We start from the raw sequence: 26,633 nt of genomic DNA, 5'->3' as shown, positions 1-26,633 counted from the left end.
TGCATATTCTTTAATCCCATCGAATGGAAGGACTCCACAGACCACTCACTGTAGGGTCTCTTTCCACCCTGACACAGACTCCACCAAGTCCCTGTTCCTAGCCTCCACCATGATTCAGCAAAAATCAAGCACCAAACCACATTTCTTGAAGTTTCAGCTCTAATTCTCCCTCTACATAAGTATTTAGCTCTATTTCTTGATAGCTTTTCTTTTTTTAATTTTTTGCTGTAGTTGATTTACAATGTTGTATTAATTTCTGCTGCATAGCAAAGTGATTCAGTTATAAATATATATATATATTCTTTTCCACATTTTTTCTATTATAGTTTATCATAGGATAATAAATATAGTTTTCTAAACTTTATTGTAGCACCTTGTCATGTATCCATTCCCTGTGTACTAGCTTACATCTGCTAATCACAAACTCTCACTCCACCTCGCCCCCATTCCTTCCCCTTTGGTAACCACCCACATGTTCTCTATGTCCACGAGTCTGTTTCTGTTTTGTAGATAGGTTCATTTGTGTCATATTCTAAAGTCTATATACTCCACCATCTTCGTCAGTATAGTGCTGACTTTCTCTGTCTATCACGGGGGGCACTGGGATTCAATTCCCCAACAGGGAGGCATCGCACCCTTGGGCTTCTCACCCTTGGTAACAACCCATCTGTTCTCTATGTCCGTGAGTCTGTTTCTGTTTTGTAGATAAGCTCATTTGTGTCACATTTTAGATTCTATATATAGGTGATATTATATTATATATCCTTTCTCTATCTGACTTCACTTAGTATGATAACCTCTAGGTCCATCTATGTTGCTGCAAATGGCATTATTTTATTCTTTTTTGTGACTGAATAGCATTCCATTATGTATATGTACCAGATCTTCTTTGATGTTCAGTCACCAAGTCACGTCCGACTTTTCGTGGCCCTGTGGACAGCAGCACACCAGGCTTCCCTGTCCCTCACCATTTCCTGAAGCTTGCCCAAGTTCATGTCCATTGAATTGGTGATCCTATCCAACCATCTCATCCTCTGTCACCCTCTTCTCCTTCTGCCTTCAATCTTTCCTAGCATCAGGGTCTTTTCCAATGAGTCTATGTTATGTTCCATAACATTGGAATGTTATGATAGAATCATAACATTTTATTTCTTTGTTTCCTAACCCTGGAACTTGACATCTGATACCATTCTGAAAATAAGTCACTTTCTTTTTTTCTACTGTGGCTCTCCTGACTTGGGTTATACTAATTGTGGCCAAACAAGGTCTTGCCCCAGATTTCACAAGCTCAAGACACTAGAGCTCATTTTGTCTTGTATTCTATTTATTCTAGATATTGGCAAGATTTTATCTAGCTGGCTAGATAGAAAATATTTGTTCAAAACCTAAAATCACAGGCTTCATTTATATTTTCTAATTCCTATTAAAAGTAGTAGTGTGGAAAGAAAAGAGGATTTGGGAAATCAGAGCTATCTAGATTCAAATTCAAAATCTAGGAAAACTTTGACTTTTAAATGACAAAAGTGGTCATTTGAAAGTAAAGCTATTTTGAAAAAGGAGAATCACAAGAGTAAAAGTGAACATATTTGACTACGTAAAAATTTGAAGAGAAAAAATGTTCTGTAGACACAGTCAAAACATAAGTAAAGGGCAAATGGAAAATTGGGAGTAAATATTTGTAGGAAATACTGACATTTGAAGACATTATTTTCAACACATGAAGAGCCCTTGACAATTAGTAAGAAAACCATTTCTACTCTGAGCAATAAATTGACAAATGACAGGATAGGGTAATCACAAGGCAAAAGCAATGGGAATGATCCATAGAATTTGAAACAGAGTTATCTGAAACAATAAAATGATAGAATTATAAATAATACTTGGTTTTAATTTCTACCTAAAAGGGCATATTTTTTAATGATTTGTTTATTCATTTGGCTGTATCAGCTCTTAGCTGCAGCACATGGGATCTTTCATTGTGGTGCAAGGACTCTCTAGGTATGGTGTACAGACTTAGCTATTCCATGGCATGTGGGATCTCATTTCCCCAACAAAGGATTGAACCCAGGTCCCTGCACTGCAAGGTGGATTCTTAAGCACTGAACCACTAGGGAAGTCCTCAGAACTTTTTTTTTTTTTTAATGAGTACTGTTTGATAGTGCTATGAGAAGTCAGCAATTATTTCCTTGCATAACTAGCTCTCAGGCGTCATTTAGAACTTTCAAGATCACTTCCTCTTAGAGTCCTCTGACTGCCTAACCGATGTTTGCCCTCTTTCTCCCACACTGCTTTCTTTCCTTCATAGGGTTGATAACTATCTGGCATCTTTTTGTTGTTGTTGTTACTAGTTATTGTTTTCCCACTAAACTATAAGAAACCTGAGAATAAGACCCTATCTGACTTTTCTGCCTAACATCTAGAAAAAGTTCCCATTGTATGACTCAGTAAACACACACTGATTGAAAGCCTGGAAGGAATGCATATTTTATACTTATGAATCACAATTCTGCAATATACATCAAAAAGCTATCAAAATAGTCTTCCTTTTAACTTGGGAATCCCACTTCTACAGATTTATTCCCAGCAAATAATCAGAAATACACATTAAGATTTATATGCAATGATAGTCATCTCAGTATTATTTATAATAGCAAAATTGGGAAAATAATATAAATATCCAAAAATACAGGAAAGGGTAAATAAATTATAGTGCATATAAAGTATGTAAAATTATGCAATCATAAAAAGTCATGTTTTTGAAAATTATTTTATGACCTGATTTTTTTAACTGAAGTAAAACCAGTACATAAAAATTTATATACTGAATAATCTAAATTTTGCTAATGCATATATATAAAGGAAGATATCCTATATGTGTTGTGATTCACTGGTCTTTGAATTCATTATTTCCTTTATGCCAATTTACTATTGTGTAAGTAACTATTTCTGAAATAATCCTTGTATTTTACCATGTTAATTTCCCCATCATTACTAATGTCTGTGTGTGTGTGTGTGTGTGTGTGTGTGTGCGTGTGCTCAGTCATCTCCAACTGACTCTTTGAGACCCCATGGACTGTAGTGTAGCCCCCCAGACTTCTCTTCCCATGGGATTCTCCAAGCAAGAATACTGGAAGGGGTTGCCATGTCCTCCTCCAGGGGATCTTCCTGACCCAGGGATTGAACCCAGAACTCCTACATCTCCTGCATTGATAGGAGGGTTCTTTACCACTGTGGCCACCTGGGAAGTCCCATTATGAACCTCATTTAACCTTAATTACCTTCAGAGAGGGGGAGAGGGAGGGAAACAGCATTCAGTCCATGCACCCCACATGTAATACTGCTACATACACAATGACACCAAATTCTGGTGAGGATGTGGAACAACAGAAACTCTCATAATTTGTTGCTGGGAACACAAAATGGTAAATCCTCTTTAGCCAAGCACTTAGGAGGTTTCTTACAAAACTAAACACATCATACCATACAATGAATCAATCACATTCCTTGCTTTTTAACCAAAGCATTTGAAAATGTATGCTTACACAAAAACTTGCACACAGATATTCATAGCAGCTTTCTTCCTAACTCTCAAAATTTAGAAGCAACCAAGACGTCCTTCAGTAAGTGAATATATAAATAAATAGTGGTACATCTAGACAATAAAATATTATTCATTGAGATCTCAAGCCTTAAAAAGACATGGAAGAATCCTAAATGCACATTATTAAGTGAAAGAAGCCAATTCAAAAGGCTACATATTGGATGATTCTAAATATATCACATTCTGGAAAATGCAAAACTATGGAGGCAATTAAAATACCAGTTGTTGACGTGAGTGAGTGGGAAAGATAAATATGCAAAGCACAGAGAATTTTTAGATTAGTGAAAATACTCTATAATATTATAGTGATAGATACATGCCATTATTCATTTGTCAAATCCATAGAATGTACAATACCAAAAGTGAACACTAAGGTAAAAAATAGAATTAGGGTGATTATGCTGTGTCAATATAGGTGTATCCTTGGTTTAAAAAAAAAAAAAATCAATCTGATAAGTGATGTTGATAATAGGGAAGGCTAAGAATGTGTGGAGCTGGTGGTATATGAGCAATCTTTTTTTTCCCTCTTGATTCTGTTGTAAACCTAAAACTGCTCTAAAATTGACGTTAAAAAAATTAGAGCAAAATAGTTGCAAAAATTGATAAAGACAAAAATGAAACAAAGCATAATGTTATCACTCTAATAAATGTCAGGAAAGAAGAAAAAGACTGCAAAAGGAAAAATAAATAGCATAAATTTTAAAGTCAATTGCATATATATCATGTGATAAGGTATCTAGAATAAATCCAAATATGCTATAATCACAATAAAATTGACTCAGTTAAAACCCTGTCCTCCACTCTGTAATATAGAAATTGTCACATTTTGTAATATAATAGAAAACAGAATTGAGAATATGTTATCTACAAAACACACTCAAAGCAAATGGCTCAACAAGATTGAAATTGCTTTAAAAATAGCATACATAATAAAGTTTTTAATTTTAATATCACTTACAGTTTAAGAAATATGACTGGGAAATTTTTTGTTAACAAATAGAGGAAAGATGGTGTTATAGAATCTGTTACGTGGAAAACACAAAGAAGAGTTCAGCTTTATTTGAAGTAAAAATGAGACAGATCGTTCCAATGACACACAATCACCTTGTACATGTTTTTAAGAGTACTCTCTGCCCTTATCATTTCCTGGTGGCTCAGATAGTAAAGAGGCTGCTGCAGTGCAGTGGGCCCATGTTCTGATATGGGTCGGGAAGATACCCTGGAGAAGGAAATGGCAACCCATTCCAGTATTCTTGCCTAGAAAACGCCATGAATTGAGAAGCCTGGCAGGGGTCTCAAAGAGTAGGACATGACTGAGCAAATTCACTCTCCATCATTTTCTAGTGCTTTATAGGAACAACACTTTGGCTGATAATATGTATTTCCTACCCAGCATCAAATTTTTTTTTTTTTTGCTATTGATGGAAATTAATGACTGCAAATTCCCTGGCTTTCAGAAAATGTTAAAACTTAGAAAAGTGAAAGATAATTAGTAACTCTTTATTGAAAGACAGCAGCACAATGAGGATCCTGCAGAGTGCTTTGTGAAATGAAGAAGACAGGTAACTCATGTCCTCTCCTCACATGAAGTTACAATCTCATCAGAGATTTTACACAGAGGAAATGGTCCATCCAATGGACATGACATTCCCAACATCCACTATAGGGCCGACACAAGCACAAGGGAAGCTCATTGGAGTTCCATGAATTCCTCGAAACTCCACTTCTCCATCTCCTACATTCCCTTCCTCCAAAATAGCTGATTATTCCTCTCTTCAAATCTCCAGTTACCTAGTCACTTCCAAGTTTTGCATGTATAAGACTGTAGCATTTGCTTAAAGTCTACCTCCTCAATTAGTATACTGTAAATCCCTTAAAACTGAAAATTAATCTTATTATTCTTGCAAATTTTGAATGCTGGATATTGTGCATCAAAAAAATGAAAGTTTAATAAAAACAGACTGGGAAAGAGCCTTGAGGAGTGGGTAAAAGAAGGCCAGAGAGAGGGCATCTCAGGGATTAAAAAAAAATAGTTTGATTAATTCAAAAACGTGGGAGTGAGTGTGGAAGCCAAGACACCCTCCATAGAAGGTATGTGTTGAGTGGCAAGTTTTGGCAAATAAAGTTTGCTTAATGTGGTTCTGTTAGCAAAGTCTGATGGGATTTGTGACTGGGGTTTCTCTTTCTTTCCATTTTTCATTATTAAAAAAATTTTTTTCATAAATTCAAGGCATCATATGTCTAGGACATGACTTTTGGTTGGTTTGTTTGCTGTGTGTTTAACCAAAAAGAGAAAACAGCATCATATGATTTAAATCATTAAATGTACTATAATGGAATATTTTGGAATTTCTTAAGATCATTTCCATTAACTTCCCACTCCTTCAATCTACAACTAAGGACAATGGAGTATTCAGTGGAGCAGAATATCAGTTCTTTGGGAATACTTGATAACATCAGATAAAGAGTCTTCCATAAAAATTAGACACTGATACTAGGAGAAAGTTATTATGCCTCATGATGGAAATAGCAACACATATGCTCAAGAATTAGTAAACTTCACTTCATGAACAAAAGAATTAGAAGAAAGCAGAATGAGATGGAGAGAAGAATGAAGATTCGTGGATCAAAACAAAGATGAGTGAAGTCAGACGAATCTGCTTGGTATCTAGCACTTGCTTCAAGTTCATTTCTGAGACTGCTACATCTCAGCCTTGGGCAATCTCAGATGATTCTGTATCCCCTGTAAGTTCTCTCTTTCTATTTTTCTAGTTCAGGTTGTATTGTACTGCTGCTGCTGCTGCTGCTGCTAAGTCGCTTCAGTCGTGTCCGATTCTGTGCGACCCCATAGACGGCAGCCCACCAGGCTCCCGCGTCCCTGGGATTCTCCAGGCAAGAACACTGGAGTGGGTTGCCATTTCCTTCTCCAATGCATGAAAGTGAAAAGTAAAAGTGAAGTCGCTCAGTCGTGCCCGACTCTTAGCGACCCCATGGAGTGCAGCCTACCAGGCTCCTCCATCCATGGGATTTTCCAAGCAAGAGTGCTGGAGTGGGGTGTATTGTACTAGTCATACACAAATTACAGACAGGATAAGGTGTGGTTTCCACCTCAAACACAAATATCAAGAAACATGGGATGAGACCTAAGGTTTTCATATACATGTAATTTTGATGAAATAATATTTGAGATAACTAGTTAGACTGGGAATTGAGACATGCTATTTCACAATATGCCATTACACAAGAGTAAGGAGGCATTACACCATCACTTTTATACTTGCTTATTTGTGTAGAAGCATTTGCAATAGAATAGGGACCATTAACATCATGTAATTTTTCCTCCAGATTTCCCTTGTTTCTTCCCAATAGGTAAGACTATGAGTAAATATTGTTAGTTAAAACATGCCCATGAACATGAGCCATTCACTTGCAAGCGAATAGTTCTCCCACAATTTAATAAGTAGCTCTGAGGCACAGAGTTTCAAATTGCTTCTCATAATAATAAACCATAAAGGTAAACTTTATAACTAAGGGAATAGCAACCCATTCCTATATTCTTGCCTGGAGAATCCCAGGGACAGAGGAGCCTGGTGGGCTACAATCCAGGGATGGCAAAACGTTGGACATGACTAAGTGACTAACAGTATACACTAAATATACTGTACAATAGTTAGTATTGTCTGAATAAAAACAGATTAAAAAGTGGAAACCAACATTGGGACAAATTTGGTGGAAAATAAGGAATAATGTTTGAAAATCTAAATAGCCATTTGTTGTGTGTATGTGTGTGTTATGCTGCTGCCGCTGCTGCTGCTGCTAAGTCGCTTCAGTCGTGTCCAACTCTGTGCGACCCCAGAGACGGCAGCCCACCAGGCTCCCCCGTCCCTGGGATTCTCCAGGCAAGAACACTGGAGTGAGTTGCCATTTCCTTCTCCAATGCATGAGAGTGAAAAGTGAAAGTGAAGTCACTCAGTCGTATCCGACTCCTAGCGACCCGTGGACTGCAGCCCACCAGGCTCCTCCATCCATGGGATCTTCCAGACAAGAGTACTGGAGTGGGTTGCCATTGCCTTCTCCTTGTGTGTGTTATAGATATATAATAAAATATACATCACTGGTAGTGTTATAAGCATTTGTTGATTGTGTGAGTGGTATCAGGTACACATCTAAATGGATCTGTTGAATAGTTGCTGAGTTTAGAATTAAGTGGAAAGTTTCACTCTAGAGATATAAATTAGGGTCATCAGAATATAGGTCATAGTTAGAGCCCAGTGTGTGGATATAGGAGAATAGTCCAAATACTAAGACTTGGTGAATGTATATATGCACACACACACACACACACACATATATATATATTATATATATATATATATATATATATATATATATATATATAGTTTTGTTTAGTCACTTAGCTGTGTCCAACTAGTTTCTGACCCCTATGGACTGTGGTGCACCAGACTCCTCCGAGGCAAAAATACTGGATTGGGTTGCCATTTCTTCTCTAGGGGATCTTCTTGACCCAGGGATCAAACCAGTATCTCCTGCACTGGCAGATGACTTCTTTTTACCACTGAGCCACCAGGGAAGCCCAGATACATAGACAGACAACTATATAGGCAGACAGATAATAGATAAGTTGATATACGTGAGTCGATTGATAGACAGATAGATAATCTTTAATCTGATAGCATTGAATACAGGACTTGATATAGAATAGTCAATGAACATCAACTATAAGAAAATAATGACTCAGTAAAAAGACATTTTATTAGCTTTATCAAAGTACAGTGCCCTCCAGGGAAGTCAATATCAGTAGGACAAGCTTGCTCTTATTTTCTACAAAAACTATATTTAAAATTCTCAGGCTGACATTTCAGAATATTTGATTAATCATTGTCAGTGGATCATTATGTAGGATTATAGACCATAATGTGTGTGGGAACAAAACCCTCATCTAAGTCAAAGCAACATGGAAGGAAACCAACTTTAATCATTTAATTTTCAAGAAACAGTTTTTGCAATCTAAAATAGCTAAAACAATAATTGGCACCATGGAACAACACCCAACTTTCTGGAGATAAAATTTCTGACACCCTCAAAGATCTAGATAAAATTAGGCAAGGCCGAGAGGAGCAGCCTTCACAAAACCATGCTCTGATAGTGAAGACAGATTTTCCCTCAGTCTCCTTCCAAAGTATGGACTTTAAAAATCATACCATGTTTATGCTATATTTGAATGCATTGTTATTCTGGTGCTAGAGACACTTTGTTTTACATTGAATTTTCATATAAAATATAATAAAAAAAGGAAACGATCAACCAAAAAATATTTGCAACATGAATAGTACACAAGTCTAATTAAGACTAAAAAGGCTAAGAAATTTATAATAGAACTTCAAATATTCAAGAAAAATGTAAAAATATATTTTGTTTTTAATAAAAATTAAATAATCAGATACCTTTCTGATAATTTTGCCACAAAATATTCAGTATGATCAATAGAAAGATGCCCTTGCCTATTATTAGACCACATGCATTATAACAAACTTTCTAAAGAACAGTTTGGAAATACCACACAAAGTCTGTGCATTCTCTGCATTTCCTGTGCATAGAGATATACCAGGGTGCTTACATAGGTAGTTTTAAAATATCAAAACCATGAAAATGAAATAACCAACAAAATAATTATTGAATAAATGATGAGAGGTTAGTGTCATTAATAGATCATTTTATAGCAAATAAAATCATTTATTGATCTATTTATTATGTGCAGAGAAAATATTCGTGGCACATGTTTTTTAAAAGGAGTGGATTTTTTTATAGACAACGTACTCAGATGTTAACACCTATCTGTCATAAAATAGTAATAATAATAATTCTGTGTAATGATGTTGTAACTAGTGCTTAGCACAATATCAGAGCATGATACCTGGACTTGTGATATGGTACAAAGCACCAAGGTTATCCCTATATATCTGGGTTCAGTGATGTGACTAATTAAACAGTTACAGTTTAATTTTCATTCACAGTTTTCATCTTCATTGTTTAAAGGGAAAATAGTTATACTGTAACCTAAAAATGACTTTAAAATAGTCAGAAAAGTTTATTCTTTTCAGAATTTTCAGAAGAATTCAAGATTGAATTGAACCAAAGGAAAGGCATGTTTATAAAACTGTGTGTGAATGAAAAGAGGATTCTATGATTTTGTTCTGACATTCATTGAGGTAATTCCATTTATATCACAAGAATGCTATAATAACTAGTGAAAAGGTAATAATTTGTTATTGCCTTTGATAAAATAATAATAATATTAAAATGAAATATAAATGGAACTAAAATTTAGCTAATAAAACTATGTACCATTAAAAATTAATATAAGGAATAAAATATATTTCATTCTCTTCTTGAATTATGACTTTGATATATTAAAATAGCTAAATCACATCCAATCAAGAAATCTGACTTTAATATTCTTTGCTTTCACAAGATAAAATCGATAATGCACTTGACTTTGAAAATTCAGATAGAATTAGATGACCTGGAACTCTTAACAACATCCTTGGCTGTATTTTCATGAGAGGTAATGTAACTCACCATTACCACTCTTGGCTAGCATCTTTGCTACTCATTTATTCAATCTAGAGTAATCTGTGTTTAATAAAGAGCTGGAACATCACAAGAGGAACAATTAAATATGATTGTTGTCAGTGACAACCGACAGTTATTGCTAAAATGTCTCAAGAAGAAATTTGAGCACTGGGGTGTCTATTTTAAATAAAGGAGAAGTTTAACTGAAGTAGCTGTTGCAGATAATGACAACTAAATGCTTCCATTCAAATCATGCATTTCTCCTCAAGGGTAATAGAAATATTAACAAAGTTGATTATTATTATTATTTTTTTTTTGTTTTTTTTACTATTTCTTTACTTGCTAGCATAGGGGCATTCATTCATTACTTGGTCAGGTTTTTTGACTGAGGGTGTTGATATGTAATTATTCAGGGGAAGATGGAGCAGCAGGTTTGGTTTGGGGAGTTAATCATTTCTGAACAGGACAAGAAGGGAACAGGCCCTTGAAATAGATGATAGAGGACAAATGACCTCTGGGCAAGTAGAGAGACCAAAATAATATTTGTAATAGTGAAAACATAAAATCAGATTTTGTTATAAACTTTATTTGGAAAAATACTCCATAAATGTTCTTCTTTTGCTCCAATTATGTCTAAAGCGTAAATAAAACTAACACAACATTGTAAATCAATTATATCCCAATAAAAACTTTAAATAAATAGTGTATGTGAGAGTCATCGGTTCTCGCATGAAACACCTATTGTGTGTGCATTAGTGTATGTGTGTGTGTGTGACAGGAGGAGCTGTTATAAGTAAATGTATCTCCTTGATGAAATCATTTAAGCTTCTGAAAAGTATAGTTGTAATTTTTATACCCTTATAATAGGGCTGCTAATAAAATTTCCAAATATGGAGATAAAATTATTTCAAGATAGAATTTCCTTATGGTTGACAATGACACTGAACCGTTGAGAGTAATATCCAGGGATGAATACAAACATCACACTGTGTCAAGGGGTAAAAAAGAAGTGGCCACATGAAGGGGCTAGTTAGTTACTAATACTGTGTAGATGGCTGTACTGAGGGGCAGGTCACAACCTGTGCTGGCCACAGATGCACTTAGGGAATCAAAAAGTGAAGCAAAATAAAGGAAATAAAGGGAGACAAAAAGTTTCCCCTTGTCCTCACTCTTACAAATTCTTGATAAAATGTGATAAATGACAGATCTCTCATTGGATATCTGATGTCACACTAGCAAAATTTAAGTGGGTGTCTTAACATTTATTTTACCTGACAATCCTACTTTCAGAGTAAGCCCAGCTTTTTTCATTTCTTAAAAAAATTAATTTTATTGGAACATAGCTGATTTACAATGTAGGGTTAGTTTCAAGTATGCAACATAGTGATTGAGTTTGCATATGCATACATTCATTCTTTTTCAGATTCCTTTCCCATATATGTTATTATAGAATATTGAGTATCATTCCCTGTATACGGAGGTCTTTGTTTATAGATAGTAGTGTGTATGTGTTCATCCCTACCTACTATTTTATTTCTCTCTACCATGTTTCTCCTTTGGTAATAAGTCAGTTCTCTATGTCTATGAGTTTGTCTGTTCTGTAAATAATGGGTTTCCCTGATAGTTCAGTTGGTAAAGAATCCGCCTGCGATACAGGAGACTCCCATTTGATGCCTGGGTTGAGAAGATCCCATGGAAAAGGGAAAGGCTACCCACTTCAGTATGATGACCTGGAGAATTCCATGGACTGGATAGTCCCTGGGTTTGCAAAAGTTCTGTAAATAAGTTCATTTGTATCATATCTTAGATTCCACGGGTAAGTGATATCTTGTGATATTTGTCTTTCTGTTTCTAACTTAACATGGTATGATAATCTCTAGGTCCATCCATGTTGCCACAAATGGAGTTATTTGATTATTTTTTATGGCCGAGTAATATTTCATTGTATAATATATACACACAGTTTTTTTTATCCATTCACCTGTCAATGGACATTTGGGTTGCTTCCATAACTTGGCTATTGAAAATAGTGCTACAGTAAACGTAGGGGTGCATGCATCTGTTCAAATTATAGTTTGCTCCAGTTACAGGCCCAGGAGTGGGATTGCTGGATCATATGGTTGCCCCATTTTTAGTTTTTTAAGGAACCTCCTAGTATCCTCCATAGCAGTTGAACCAATTTGCATTTCCACCAATAGTGTAAGAGGTTCCCTTTATTCCACTTCCTCTCCAGCATTTATTGTTTGTAGGTTTTTTTGATGCTGGCCATTCTCACCAGCACAGGTGATACTTCAGTGTCGTTAGGTCAAAAGGCACATGAAAAGATGCTCAACATCACTAATTATCAAAGAAATGCACATCAAAGCCCAGCTCTTTTCCTTTTGCTTATTTCATCATCTCTGTCTCTGTTTTTGTCTCTGTCTCTTCCGTAGTAAAAGATATTTCAACTGTGGCAGAGTTTGGCAGTGGGCTCTTACAGGCTTGTGAGACTGGACACAGTAAGTCTTTGGCCTCCCCACATGCTTTAACTCAGTTTACCTGAGATCAGCAGGGTGGATCCTGTGTGTGTCTTCTATAGATATCTCACCTGGAAGAGGGATGGTTATGATTTAGGACAGGATTCTGGCCTTTATGATTTCCCTGCTATCACAGCATCAAATGGTAGACCATATTCTATGCTTTTTCTAACACTTGTCATTGCTCTCTAGAACTTTCTTTTACCTCTCCGACCAACATAAACATGCATGAAGATTCTTGCTTGATGCTTTCCTGGATCTCTCCCTCATGACCTGACCCAGTCTCCTAGAGGTCCACTCTATTGAAGGCACATAAAGATAGAGGAACAATCTTGATGTCTTCCAATCTAGCACTATTATATGGAAGTGTCTGAACAATCTTTTATTTTCTTAATCTTTTCACAGGACTCTCTTTTGGTAATGCTTCAACCTATTTGTACTTTAGCCTGACTGAATGTGCAACCTGTTGAATTACCAACCACCTGTTAGTAACTGCTTAGCAACTGATAGAAAACCTAGAATTTTATTTTATCAGTTTCATGCTATTTTCTTTAGACTTGAAGCCTCGCTTTAACCCATCAAACTGAGGGAGTAAATCCTAGAAATTGATTAATAGGTCTATTTTCCTCACTTTTCTGCTCTCTCTAAAGTTTCATCTTTCTTTACTGAAGGGAGGGATGAAAGTGTTCTCAATCTGTGTTCACAGAGCAAAATACCCCAACATACACACACAATCCGTTCTTCAATTAGCCTACCTTTATCTCATTTTATTTGAGGATTGAATCATTAAGTAGAAGTATATACAGTCACCTAGTTGTCTAGGCTTCATGATTCCTGTCAATGATATTTGTTATTGATTCAGCTGAGAAAACAGCCCCCAGTCTCCACCTCAGAGGAGAGGCGCCATTGTATTGCTTCACACAAATAAGCTTGAAATGCTTGTTTGCCACTATCTTTGTATTTCACTTATAAATACCAGTGTTTTCTTCCAAAATCAATTTTCAGTTTTTTAGAGTAGACAAAAGATTTTGTTTCTGATATTAACCCAAATTTCTGTGTACGCTAGAGGAGCTGTAGAAAGTATTTGTTGACTAAGCAAATAATTCATAGATGGCAAAGCATATAAGTATAAGCAATCATCAATTACCCCAAGGCTCCATAGTTAGAGTTTTATTGACAATTTTTGCATGCTTTCATTTCAAAGCTTATTTTTATTATTATTTTGAGCTTAGTACAGTAATTTATAAATAAAAAGCTTCCCAGGAAACAGTTTCAGTTGTTTGTTTATTATCAATAAGCTCAAGTTCAAATTACTGTTTATTCTCTAAAATTTTCTTCTCTCTCATGCATTCTATGGAATGTGGCTTACATTTTAAGGGAAAATCTTAAAAGCAAAATAGTAAATTGAGTCTTTGATTTAATGAACCAGTGAATAAAGTAAAAAAAAAAAAAGTAATTCAAGTGGTAGAAATAAAATTGAGAGGGTGCATGTAAGAAGGAGCTATATTTTGACATGATGCAAGTGTTACTCTTGCAGAAAGCTGACCATTTCCAGAATAGAGTAGAATACAGTTGTCCCATGAATAACATTAAGTTTGAACTGTAATAGTCCACTTGTACATAGATTATTTTTCATGAAATACATACTGTAGTACCACATGATATGAGGTTGGTTGAATTCCAGGATGCAGAACTTTGGATCCAGAGGGCAGAATGTAAACTCATATGCAGATTTTCAACTGAAGGGAAACAGCACCCCTAAACCCTACATTGCTCAAGAGCATCATGACTCAACAAAATTAGGTTGAAGGAGCAGAAGGGAGTTGCAATAATAAAGAAATTAAACCCTTAAATACATATTCAGAGTTCTTAAGACATTTCACATCCATATTAGTTAAGAAATGCAAAATATGTCCCAAGAACAAAAATAAAGAATTATATTCTCTTCTGGATACCAGAATTCCCCTTTTGCAGTCAGGAACAAAATGGGGTGTGCATTGCCAGCTATCTTTCCTTAAACATCGGCCTTCCTGGAAATTTTCCATGGGAGATATTATGAGAGAGGTAACTAAAACCCTTGAACATGACATGAAAACCATAGCAGAGAGGGATATCCACATGATAAGGAACTCTTGCTAAAAGAACATTTCTACTTATGTAGACATTCAGTACACACTTGCCTTTTAGTGGCAAAGTTTGCTTTATCTCTACCCAGAGGCAGGATACACTCTATAATTGTAGTAAGGAACAGATAGTGAAATACACTTTTAAAAAATTATGTACATAAAGTGTCATGACTTGCCAGGACTCCAGCTTTAAACATGCTACCTTAAGAAGGGATTTGTCAAAGAAACGTCTTAATGACGTGACTATTTCCCAAGGTGTGGGCAGAGTTAGGGAACCCACAAGTCCCTAACTGAAGACCAGCAGTAACGAAAAGCTTTTCCACACCTAGACCTGACGGAACAGAGAAAGGAAATGGTGTTATTGGAGCCTGGTTAACATCTGCCCTCATTGCTATACACTAAGTCCCTTACATATGAACCTTCAAGTTGTAAACTTTTAAAGATGTGAACAAGAATTCACATGTCCAATCACATAAGTTAGTTCATATGTCTGGTGCATGTGGTCATGTGCGGACATCCTCTACCAGTGGTTGTGATTTTTGTGTAATTTACTGTACAGTATTACATTACATAGAGTATAGTAGTACAGTATCTTCATTTCAAGCCCAGGATGTCTGGAAGCAAGTGTAAAAGGAGCTGGTGATGTAGCTGGCACTAAGAAGCCCCAAATGTTATATAGTGCTGCTACATTTCAAAGTATTACACTGTAAGTTTAAAAATGTTTTCTTTATTTTTTGTTTGCTTTTTATGTATAATTTGTGTGAAAAGTATTATAAACCTATTATTGTATAGCATTATATAGCTTATCATATCATTGGGTACCTGATATGTTGGACTTATGAATAAATTGGATTTATGAGCACACTCAGAGTGGAACTTGTTCGTATGTAGGGAACTAGCTATAATCCTAGTGCTGCAGACATTGCCAGGCCTGAACTGAAGCAGGGACAACATGGGAGGGCTAAGTGCTCTGGTATCCTATTTCCCACCCTCTCATCTCTTTCCCATGGTTTCTATTAGCTTTGTAGAATTGAAGCAGAAGACCAAGGGCACCCTTTTGATCTCTCCTGCATCAGCCTCCAAGAGACACAGAATAGGAGAGAGTGAGTTGCAGAATGGAAATAGAGAGTCAATGCTGAGAAAGCACCACCACGGGGATGATGTCTTTATCTAATCAAATATTATGAAGAGAACCTAAGTTACCCTTACAGCAGCATTTTCCTGCTAAAAGGTAAGTTAAGACCTGAATTCATATCCCAAGTCTGCCCTTAGTTTGCTGAGAGCCTTTGAAACTGTCTCTTAAATCCTCAGTGCCTCAATACCAGCGCTCTTTTTACTGACCTATCTATTTTTTTAGCTTTTTGTTTTGTACCGGGGCATAACTGATTAATGGTCTTCCCATGTGGCTCTGTGGGTAAAGAAACTGCCTGCAATGAAGGAGATGCAGGAGACACAGGAGACGTGGGTTTCACTTCTGGATCAAGAAGATCCCCTGGAGGAGGACATGGCAGACCACTTCAGTGTTCTTGCCCGGAGAATCCCTTGGACAGAGGAACCTGGTGCGCTACAGTCTATACAGTCACAAAGGGTTGGAAACAAAAAACAACTGAGCAAACACTCATATCCGATTAATAATGTTGTGATAGTTTCAAGTGAACAGCAAAGGGACTCAGCCATACATACATATGTATCTATTTTGCCCCAAACTCCCCTCCCATCCAGGCTGCCACGTTAGTAACACTGAGAAGACCTCCATCTGTTATACAGTAAGCCCTTGTTGGTTTTCCATTTTAAATATATCAGTGTGTGCATGTCTATCCCAAATTCCCTTACTATCTCTTCTCCTTATTCTTGCCATTCCCTTCTCTAGAGAATCTCCCCAACTCAGGGATCAAACTCAGGTCTCCCGCATTGCAGGCTGATTCTTTACCATTTGAGCCACCTGGAAAGCCTTATTCTTGCCCAAGGAAAACAAAATTTGTTTTCTATAAGTTTACTGACCTTTCAAAAATTATTTATTTTTATTTTTTAATTGGAGGATAATTGCTTTACAATGTGTTGATTCTGCTGTGCAACAGCTTGAATCCATCATAATTATATATATGTGTGTATATATATATATACACACACACACACACGCACATATATATATATGCTGCTGCTGCTGCTGCTGCTAAGTCGCTTCAGTCGTGTCCGACTGTGTGTAACCCCATAGATGGCAGCCCACCAGGCTCCCCCGTCCCTGGGATTCTCCAGGCAAGAACACTGGAGTGGGTTGCCATTTCCTTCTCCAGTGCATGAAAGTGAAAAGTGAAAGTGAAGTCGCTCAGTCATGTCCGACTCTTAGCGACCCCAGGGATTGTAGCTTACCAGGCTCCTCCGTCCATGGGATTTTCCAGGCAAGAGTACTGGAGTGGGGTGCCATTGCCTTCTCCAATATATATAAATATAAATATAAATATATATATATATATATATATATATATATATAAAATTATAGGGCTTCCCTCATGGCTCAGCTTGTAAAGAATCCGCCCGCAATGCAGAAATCCTGGGTTTGATCCCTGGATTGGGACAATACCCTGGAGAAGAGAAATGCTACCAACTCCAGTATTCTGGCCTGGAGAATTCTAGGTTGCAAAGAGTTGGACACAACTGAGTAAGTTTCATTTGGGGGCTTCCCTCATAGCTCAGTTGGTAAAGAATGTGCCTGCAGTGCAGGAGACCGAGTTTCTAACCCTGGGTCGGGAAGATCTCCTGGAGAAGGAAATGGCAACCCACTCCAGTATCCTTGCCTGGAAAATCCTATGGACAGAGGAGCCTGGTGCGCTGCAGTTGATGGGGCTGCAAAGAGTTGGGCTGAGCCACTAACACTTCAACTTTATATATATATCCCTTCCCTTATTTATTTATTTGACTGCGCTGGGTCTTTGTTGCAGCATGTTGGATCTGGTTCCCTGGCTGGGGATTCAACCCAAGCCACCTGCATTTGGGAGCACCGAGCCTTAGCCACTGGACCACTAGGAAAGTCCTTTTCCTGGCTTTTTTTTTTTTTTTTAATAAAACAGTGTGTTCAGATGTATGTGGCAAGAGTTGCAATAAGCCATATTTCTTTGGAGCAGGACATGGTGTGAAGCCAGAACTACCTAATGGCCATATAAGTGATCAGAAAGTACAATGTACACTTTGGTGTGGTGCGAGTCTATGAATTTTATGAACTGACACTTGGGCATACTCCAGGAAACTTAGGGAAAAGACTCCACTAAGGTTAAGCCATTGAATAGCTCTGGGTCTGGAGCAGAGAATGTTGGGTTCTATTTTCAACACACCCATTAATGTGCCTTTTGAAAATTTTTTAGATAACACACCCATTGATGTGCCTTTTGAAAATTTTTTAGATTTCGAAAGAGTGTTTCAAAAGGTAATTTGGGTTGAAGTCACAAGTAGGCAAACACAGCAGAATGTTCTTTTTCACATAGTTTTCTATTCATCTACAAATGCCTTTGGCCGCAATTTACTTCTGGAAAATGCATGCAATTTTCTTTGATAAACTGAAAATTCCAGTTCCATGCTGCTCTTTTGGGGGAAATCATGAGGCTCCTACAAGAACAGGTAAACAGAGCTGAAACTTGTCAAAAGTACTAACATTTGAAAAATTAGAATTACAGTAATTGGATACATCTATTTTTAAGGACTCCTGTGAAAATAATCTCCTAACACTATTTAACTCAAAAGGTTTTAATGTCTCAGCTTTCATGCTATGGGCCTATCGTGCAGGGCTAAATATATATCCAAGACAGAGAGTAAGAGGACTCCTAGAGAAAAGCTGAAGAGACGAAACAGTAGCTTATACCTGGGGTGGTGGTTGATTTCATGGTAATCGAGGCTTCATGGAGCCTAAATGGGACCTTGACATCTCTTAAAATAGTGCAGAAATAAGATACAACACACATGTGAAGATTTTTCCTTCCCATCTCTAACTTTCTTTGTCCTATGTTTCTTTCCTTTGGAGAAAGAATGACAACCCATTCCAGTATTCTTGCCTGGGAAATCACATAGACAGAGGAGCCTGGCAGGCTATAGTCTATGGGGTCTCAAAGAGCTGGACATAAGTGAGTAACTAAACTGAAGGCTTACGGTGAACGATGTCGGATTCGTGATCTCTGAAGAAGATTTACCTTTGGGATCAGGGACCAGGTTTGATCACTCAAGAGCTTTGTGTAGCAGAGTTTCATTCAAGTATAAAAAGGGACAGAGAAAGCTTCTGACATAGACATCAGAAGGGGGATGGAGAGGCTCCCCTTCTTATCAAGCCCTTATATACTTTTACCAGACCCACTCCCACAACATATATGTTAAATTATCAAGGTTAGAAAAAACAATAGAAAGGTTTTCCCAGATCCATTCCCACAACATACATTTTAAGATAACAGGATTAATCAGAAGGTTCCTGTTAAGAAGAAGAAACATATCCTCAAGCAAGATACATTCAGTTCAGTTCAGTCCTTCAGTCGTGTCCAACTCTTCGTGACCCCATGAATCATAGCACACCAGGCCTCCCAGTCCATCACCAACTCCCAGAGTTCACTCAAACTCATGTCCATCGAGTCGGTGATGCCATCCAACCATCTCATCCTCTGTTGTCCCCTTTTCCTCCTCCCCCTAATCCCTCCCAGCATTAGGGTCTTTTCCAAAGAGTCAAGCCTTCACATGAGGTGGCCAAAGTACTGGAGTTTCAGCTTTAGCATCATTCCTTCCAAAGAACACCCAGGACTGATCTCCTTTAGAATGGACTGGTTGGATCTCCTTGCAGTCCAAGGAACTCTCAAGTGGCTTCTTCAACACCACAGTTCAAAAGCATCAATTCTTTGGCACTCAGCTTTCTTCACAGTCCAACACTCACATCCATACATGACTACTGGAAAAACCATAGCCTTGACTAGACTGACCTTTGTTGGCAAAGTAATGTCTCTGCTATTCAATATGCTATCTAGGTTGGTCATAACTTCCCTTCCAAGGAGTAAGCATCTTTTAATTTCATGGCTGCAATCACCATCTGCTGTGATTTTGGAGCCCCGCCCCCCCCCCCAAAAAAAAAGTCTGACACTATTTCCACTGTTTCCCCATATATTTCCCATGAAGTTATGGGACCAGATGCCATGATCTTCGTTTTCTGAATGTTGAGCTTTAAGTCAACTTTTTCACTCTCCTCTTTCACTTTCCTCAAGAGGCTTTTGAGTTCCTCTTCACTTTCTGCCATAAGGGTGGTGTCATCTGCATATCTGAGGTTATTGATATTTCTCCTGGCAATCTTGATTCCAGCTTGTGCTTCTTCCAGCTCAGCGATTCTCATGATGCATTCTGCATAAAAGTTAAATAAGCAGGGTGACAATATACAGCCTTGATGTACTCCTTTTCCTATTTGGAACCAGTCTGTTGTTCCATGTCCAGTTCTAGCTGTTGTTTCCTGACCTGCATATAGATTTCTCAAGAGGCAGGTCAGGTGGTCTAGTATTCATCTCTTTCAGAATTTTCCACAGTTTATTGTGATCCACACAGTCAAAGGCTTTGGCATAGTCAATAAAGCAGAAATAGATGTTTTTCTGGAACTCTCTTCCTTTTTCCATGATCCAGCGGATGTTGGCAATTTGATCTCTGGTTCCTCTGCCTTTTCTAAAACCAGCTTGAACATCAGGAAGTTCACGGTTCACATATTGCTGAAGCCTGGCTTGGAGAATTTTGAGCATTACTTTACTAGCCTGTGAGATGAGTGCAACGGTGCGGTAGTTTGAACATTCTTTGGCATTGCCTTTCTTTGGGATTGGAATGAAAAGTGACCTTTTCCAGTCCTGTGGCCACTGCTGAGTTTTCCAAATTTGCTGGCATATTGAGTGCAGCACTTTCACAGCATCATCTTTCAGGATTTGAAATAGCTCAACTGGAATTCCATCACTTCCACTAGCTTTGTTCGTAGTGATGCTTTCTAAGGCCCACTTGACTTCACATTCCAGGATGTCCGGCTCTAGGTCAGTGATCACGCCATCGTGATTATCTTAATCGTGAAGATCTTTTCTGTACAGTTCTTCTGTATATTCTTGCCACCTCTTCTTAATATCTTCTGCTTCTGTTAGGTCCATACCATTTCTGTCCTTTATCGAGCCCATCTTTGCATGAAATGTTCCCTTGGTACGTCTAATTTTCTTGAAGAGATCTCTAGTCTTTCCCATTCTGTTGTTTTCCTCTATTTCTTTGCACTGATCACTGAGGAAGGATTTCTTATCTCTCCTTGCTATTCTTTGGAACTCTGCATTCAGATGTTTATATCTTTCCTTTTCTCCTTTGCTTTTCACTTCTCTTCTTTTCACAGCTATTTGTAAGGCCTCCCCATACAGCCATTTTGCTCTTTTGCATTTCTTTTCCATTGGGATGTTCTTGATCCCTGTCTCCTGTACAATGTCACAAATCTCATTCCATAGTTCATCAAGCACTCTATCAGACTCACTTCCACCATACAGGGATTTGATTTAGGTCATACCTGAATGGTCTAGTGGTTTTCCCTACTTTCTTCAATTTAAGTCTGAATTTGGCAATAAGGAGTTCATGATCTGAGCCACAGTCAGCTCCTGGTCTTGTTTTTGCTGACTGTATAGAGCTTCTTCATCGTTGGCTGCAAAGAATATAATCAGTCTTATTTCAGTGTTGACCATCTGGTGATTTCCTTGTATAGAGTCTTCTCTTGTGTTGTTGGAAGAGGGTGTTTGTTATGACCAGTGCATTTTCTTGGCAAAACTCTATTAGTCTTTGCCCTGCTTCATTCCGTATTCCAAGGCCAAATTTGCCTGTTATTCCAGGTGTTTCTTGACTTCCTACTTTTGCATTCCAGTCCCCTATAATGAAAAGGACATCTTTTTAGGGTGTTTGTTCTAAAAGGTCTTGTAGGTCTTCATAGAACCATTCAACTTCAGCTTCTTCAGCGTTACTGGTTGGGGCATAGACTTGGATTACTGTGATATTGAATGGTTTGCCTTGGAAACGAACAGAGATCATTCTGTCCTTTTTGAGATTGCATCCAAGTATTGCATTTCGGACTCTTTTGTTGACCATGATGGCTACTCCATTTGTTCTAAGGGATTCCTGCCCGCAGTAGTAGATATAATGGTCATCTGAGTTAAGTTCACCCATTCCAGTCCATTTTAGTTCTCTGATTCCTAGAATGTCAACGTTCACTCTTTCCATCTCCTGTTTGACCACTTTCAATTTGCCTTGATTCATGGACCTGACATTCCAGGTTCCTAATGCAATATTGCTCTTTACAGCATCAGACCTTGCTTCTAACACCAGTCACATCCACAGCTGGGTATTGTTTTGCTTTGGCTCCATCCCTTCATTCTTTCTGGAGTTATTTCTCCACTGATCTCCAGTAGCATATTGGGCACCTACTGACCTGGGGAGTTCCTCTTTCAGTATCCTATCATTTTGTCTTTTCATACTGCTCATGGGTTCTCAAGGCAAGAATACTGAAGTGGGTTTTCATTGTTTTTATATAATACAGAGCTTAAGGAAAAACATACCCTTGAGCCTTTAGCTCTGGGCTTAAAGAAAAAAAACATTTTATGTGACTAAGACAAGGAATGTAGAAAAAAATACTATTTGTCTTTTTCTCCTCCTCAAGAGCCTTGGAATCTCTTTCTCCTTCTTGAGGGCCTTGGATCACTTCCTCCTTGAGGGCCCCAGATTCCTTATCAACGTACCTAAATATTAGCTCTCTCAAAACAGCAACAGCGACTTTAAAACTTACAGGTCTTAAATACATTGAATTATTAAATATTAAAGATGTTTTTCAGAGAAGGCAATGGCACCCCACTCCAGTACTCTTGCCTGGAAAATCACATGGATGGAGGAGCCTGGTGGGCTACAGTCCATGGGGTTGCAAAGAGTCAGGACACGACTGAGCGACTTCACTTTCACTTTTCACTTTCACGCATTGGAGAAGGAAATGGCAACCCACTCCATTGTTCTTGCCTGGGGAATCCCAGGGACGGGGGACCCTCGTGGGCTGCCGTCTATGGGGTTGCACAGAGTCGGACACGACTGAAGTAACTTAGCAGCAGCAGCAGCAGCAGCGAAGATATTTATTTTCACCTTGGCCGTTGAGATTATTTTTTCTATTATCTGTATAATTTTCAAGTAGGAGTGAAATAAAATATAGCACATTGAAAAACAAAAATAAAAGGCTGACTAAGACACACAACCATATATAAAATAGATAACCAACTGTGTAGTACAGGGAATATATTCAATATATGATAATAACATAAAATGGAAGAGAATATTAACATATTTATATATATGTATAACTAAATAACTTTACTGTACATGTGAAACTAACACACCATTGTAAACCAACTATATCTCAATACTTTCATGCTTCAATAAATTTTTTAAAAAGTTATTGAGATATAGTTGATTTACAATGTTGTGTTTCAGGTGTACAACAAAGTTGCTCAATTATGCATATACATGTATGTATATATTTATATATGTAATAATTTTCAGATTCTTTTAGACTAAATATTATTACAAGATATTAAATATGGTTCCCTATGCTGTACAGTAGGTACTTGTTGACTATCTGTTTTATATATAGAAGTGTGCATCTGTTAATCCCAAACTCATAATTTAACTTTGTCTACATCCCAAACTTATAATTTATCTTTTTCTCCACGTTTCCCCTTTGATAACCACAAGTTTGTTTTCTATGTCTGTGTGTCTATTTCTGTTTTGTAAATAAATTCATTTGTATAATTTTTTAGATCCTACATATAAATGATATCATATGATGTTTTTCTTTTTAGTCCTTGGGTTATTCACATTCTTGCCCATCTTACAAAGCATGGTGGCTATGAACAAGTTACTAGGTACTTTCTGATGACCTCACTAAGGGAATAAAAGTAAGAATTAGCACTTCCTCATAACCCACCTACTAAAAAATTATGAAATCAAGTCCCAGACCAAATTCTGTCACATAAAAAGATAAGCAAGCATTCATCCTCAATGAAACACCACTCTTGAGGCTCTGAAAGTGTCTTACAAGGAAGGGTCTTTGAAAACAAATGATACAATATTCCAGTTGCATATTTTAGTGAATCATCTCCTCCACACTATGACCAACACTCTTCTAAACTAGCAGCAAGGCACTAGCTCATTTATGAATAAACCTTCCAAGTTATCTTATAATGGTATACAGTGTATAAGGGTATACAGTGAAAGAAACACTATATTTCAAAGCCTTGTTCCCTAAACAGCAGAGATTGTTTTCTAACTCTTTTACCTTATCTGCCTGCTGTTGTTGTTCATGGGTCCTGTTGTGTCCAACTCTTTACAAGCCTGTGGACTGAAGCATGCCAGCCTTTCTTGTCCTTAACTATTTCCCAGAGTTTGCTCATACTCATGTTCATTGAGCTGATGATGCCATCCAACCATCTCTTCCTCTTACATCCCCTTTTCCTCTTGCCCTCAATCCTTCCCAGCATCAGGTTCTTTTCCAATGAGTCAGCTCTTCACATCAGGTATTGGAGGTTCAACTTCAGTATCAGTCCTTCCAATGAATATTCAGTCTTAATTTCTTTTAGGACTGACTGATTTGATCTCCTTGCTATCCAAGGGATTCTCAAGCATCTTCTCTAGCACCAGAGTTCAAAAGCATCAATTTCTAGCATCAATTCTTCAGTGCTCAGTGTTCTTAATGGTCCAACTCTCACATCCGTATGTGACTACTGGAAAAATGATAGCCTTGACTATAAGGATCTTTGTTGGTAAAGTGGTGTCTTTGCTTTTTAATACTCTGTCCAAGTTGGTCATAGCTTTTCTTCCAAGGAGCAAGCATCTGTTAATTTCACGTCTCCACTCACCATCTGCAGTGATTTTGGAGCCCAAGAAAATAAAGTCTGTCACTGTTTCCATTGCTTTCCCATCTATTTGCCATGAAATGATGGGACTGGATGCTATGATCTTAGTTTTAGCAAAAATGCTCCAAAGGAAGCACATTTCTAGCCCTCCCTATTCCTAATCAACAACCTTCCTAACATCCATCAAGCTTCCCAGGGAATTAGCATAGTTTCCCTGGTGGCTCCGATGGTAAAGAATCCACCTGCAATGCAGGATACCCAAGTTTGATCCAAGGGTCAGGAAGACCCCCTGGAGTAGGAAATGGCAACCCACTCCAGTATTCTTACCTACGGAATCCCATGGACAGAGGAGCCTGGCGGGCTACAGTCCATGGGGCTGCAAAGAGTCAGATACAACAGATTGACTCCAACACTTTCTTTCTGATATTATTTGGTGAGAAAGGAAACCAAATATTTGTAGCAGCCACACATGAAGTTTGGGGTTTCAGATTAAAAGTGGGCAGATCTTTCTGACACATTTAGATTTAACTGATTAAAACTAGCATGCAACAGGATGATATTCACTTTTGGCATGCTGCAGTTCATAGGGTCACAAAGAGTCAGGCACAACTGAGCGAATGAACTAAACTGAACTGACTATAAATGATCTTACTGACTCACCCCTTCCTTCCGTTTGTGAGCACTTATTCACTTACTTGATTCTTCTCTGTCTTGCCTTTGGCATTATCCTCTGTCCTGACCTGAAGTACAGTTGTGTTTCCACAATACTGACCTCATCACTCCACAGCCTCCCCTGCTTACACCAGCCAGTGGCTCTGGGCCTGGAGCAATGGTGCTGACGGATTTCTGGACCTTCCTGGCCCTGCTTTCTCCCAGCCTCTGTTGCTCACTCCCAACTATGGGACACACAGGACATGCCAAAGGTCTATGCTTTTCTGTCCTGCCAGAAAGATGAAGCCCCAAACTTCAGCCAGGTCACTACCTTAGTAGGGAAAAAAAAAAACAAAACAAAAAAACAAAAAAATAAACAGTTTTTGAAGAGAGATTCAGAGGACAAGTTGATTCATCTCTTTTTTTTTAACCTGGGACGAAAATAATAAAGCTGAGATAGCTTAGTCATCACTCTCAGATCTGACACCCCCACCTCCCTTCCTCCCTCTGCAACAGTGGACTTTGGAACACCAAATGCTTCTAGATAGTTGCCACTCTTGACTATTGAACAGAAATGTTCAAGATACAGTTCAGTTCAGCCGCTCAGTCGTGTCCGACTCTTTGCGACCCCGTGAATTGCAGCACGCCAGGCCTCCCTGTCCATCACCAACTCCCGCAGTTCACTCAGACTCATGTCCATCGAGTCAGTGATGCCAGTCAGCCATCTCATCCTCTGTCGTCCCCTTCTCCTCCTCCCCCCAATCCCTCCCAGTATCAGAGTCTTTTCCAATGAGTCAACTCCTCGCATGAGGTGGCCAAAGTACTGGAGTTTCAGCTTTAGCATCATTCCTTCCAAAGAAATCCCAGGGCTGATCTCCTTCCGAATGGACTGGTTGGATCTCCTTGCAGTCCAAGGGACTCTCAAGAGTCTTCTCCAACACCACAGTTCAAAAGCATCAATTCTTCAGCACTCAGCTTTCTTCACAGTCCAACTCTCACATCCATACATGACCACAGGAAAAACCATAGTCTTGACTAGCGGACTTTCGTTGGCAAAGTAATGTCTCTGCTTTTGAATATGCTACCTAGGTTGGTCATAACTTTCCTGCCAAGGAGTAAGTGTCTTTTAATTTCATGGCTTCAGTCAGCATCTGCAGTGATTTTGGAGCCCCGAAAAATAAAGTCTGACACTGTTTCCACTGTTTCCCCATCTATTTGTCATGAAGTGATGGGACCA

Source organism: Bos indicus, chromosome 2, assembly GCF_029378745.1.
Source record: "Bos indicus isolate NIAB-ARS_2022 breed Sahiwal x Tharparkar chromosome 2, NIAB-ARS_B.indTharparkar_mat_pri_1.0, whole genome shotgun sequence".
Lineage (NCBI taxonomy): Eukaryota > Metazoa > Chordata > Mammalia > Artiodactyla > Bovidae > Bos > Bos indicus.
This window is presented reverse-complemented; position numbering follows the sequence as displayed.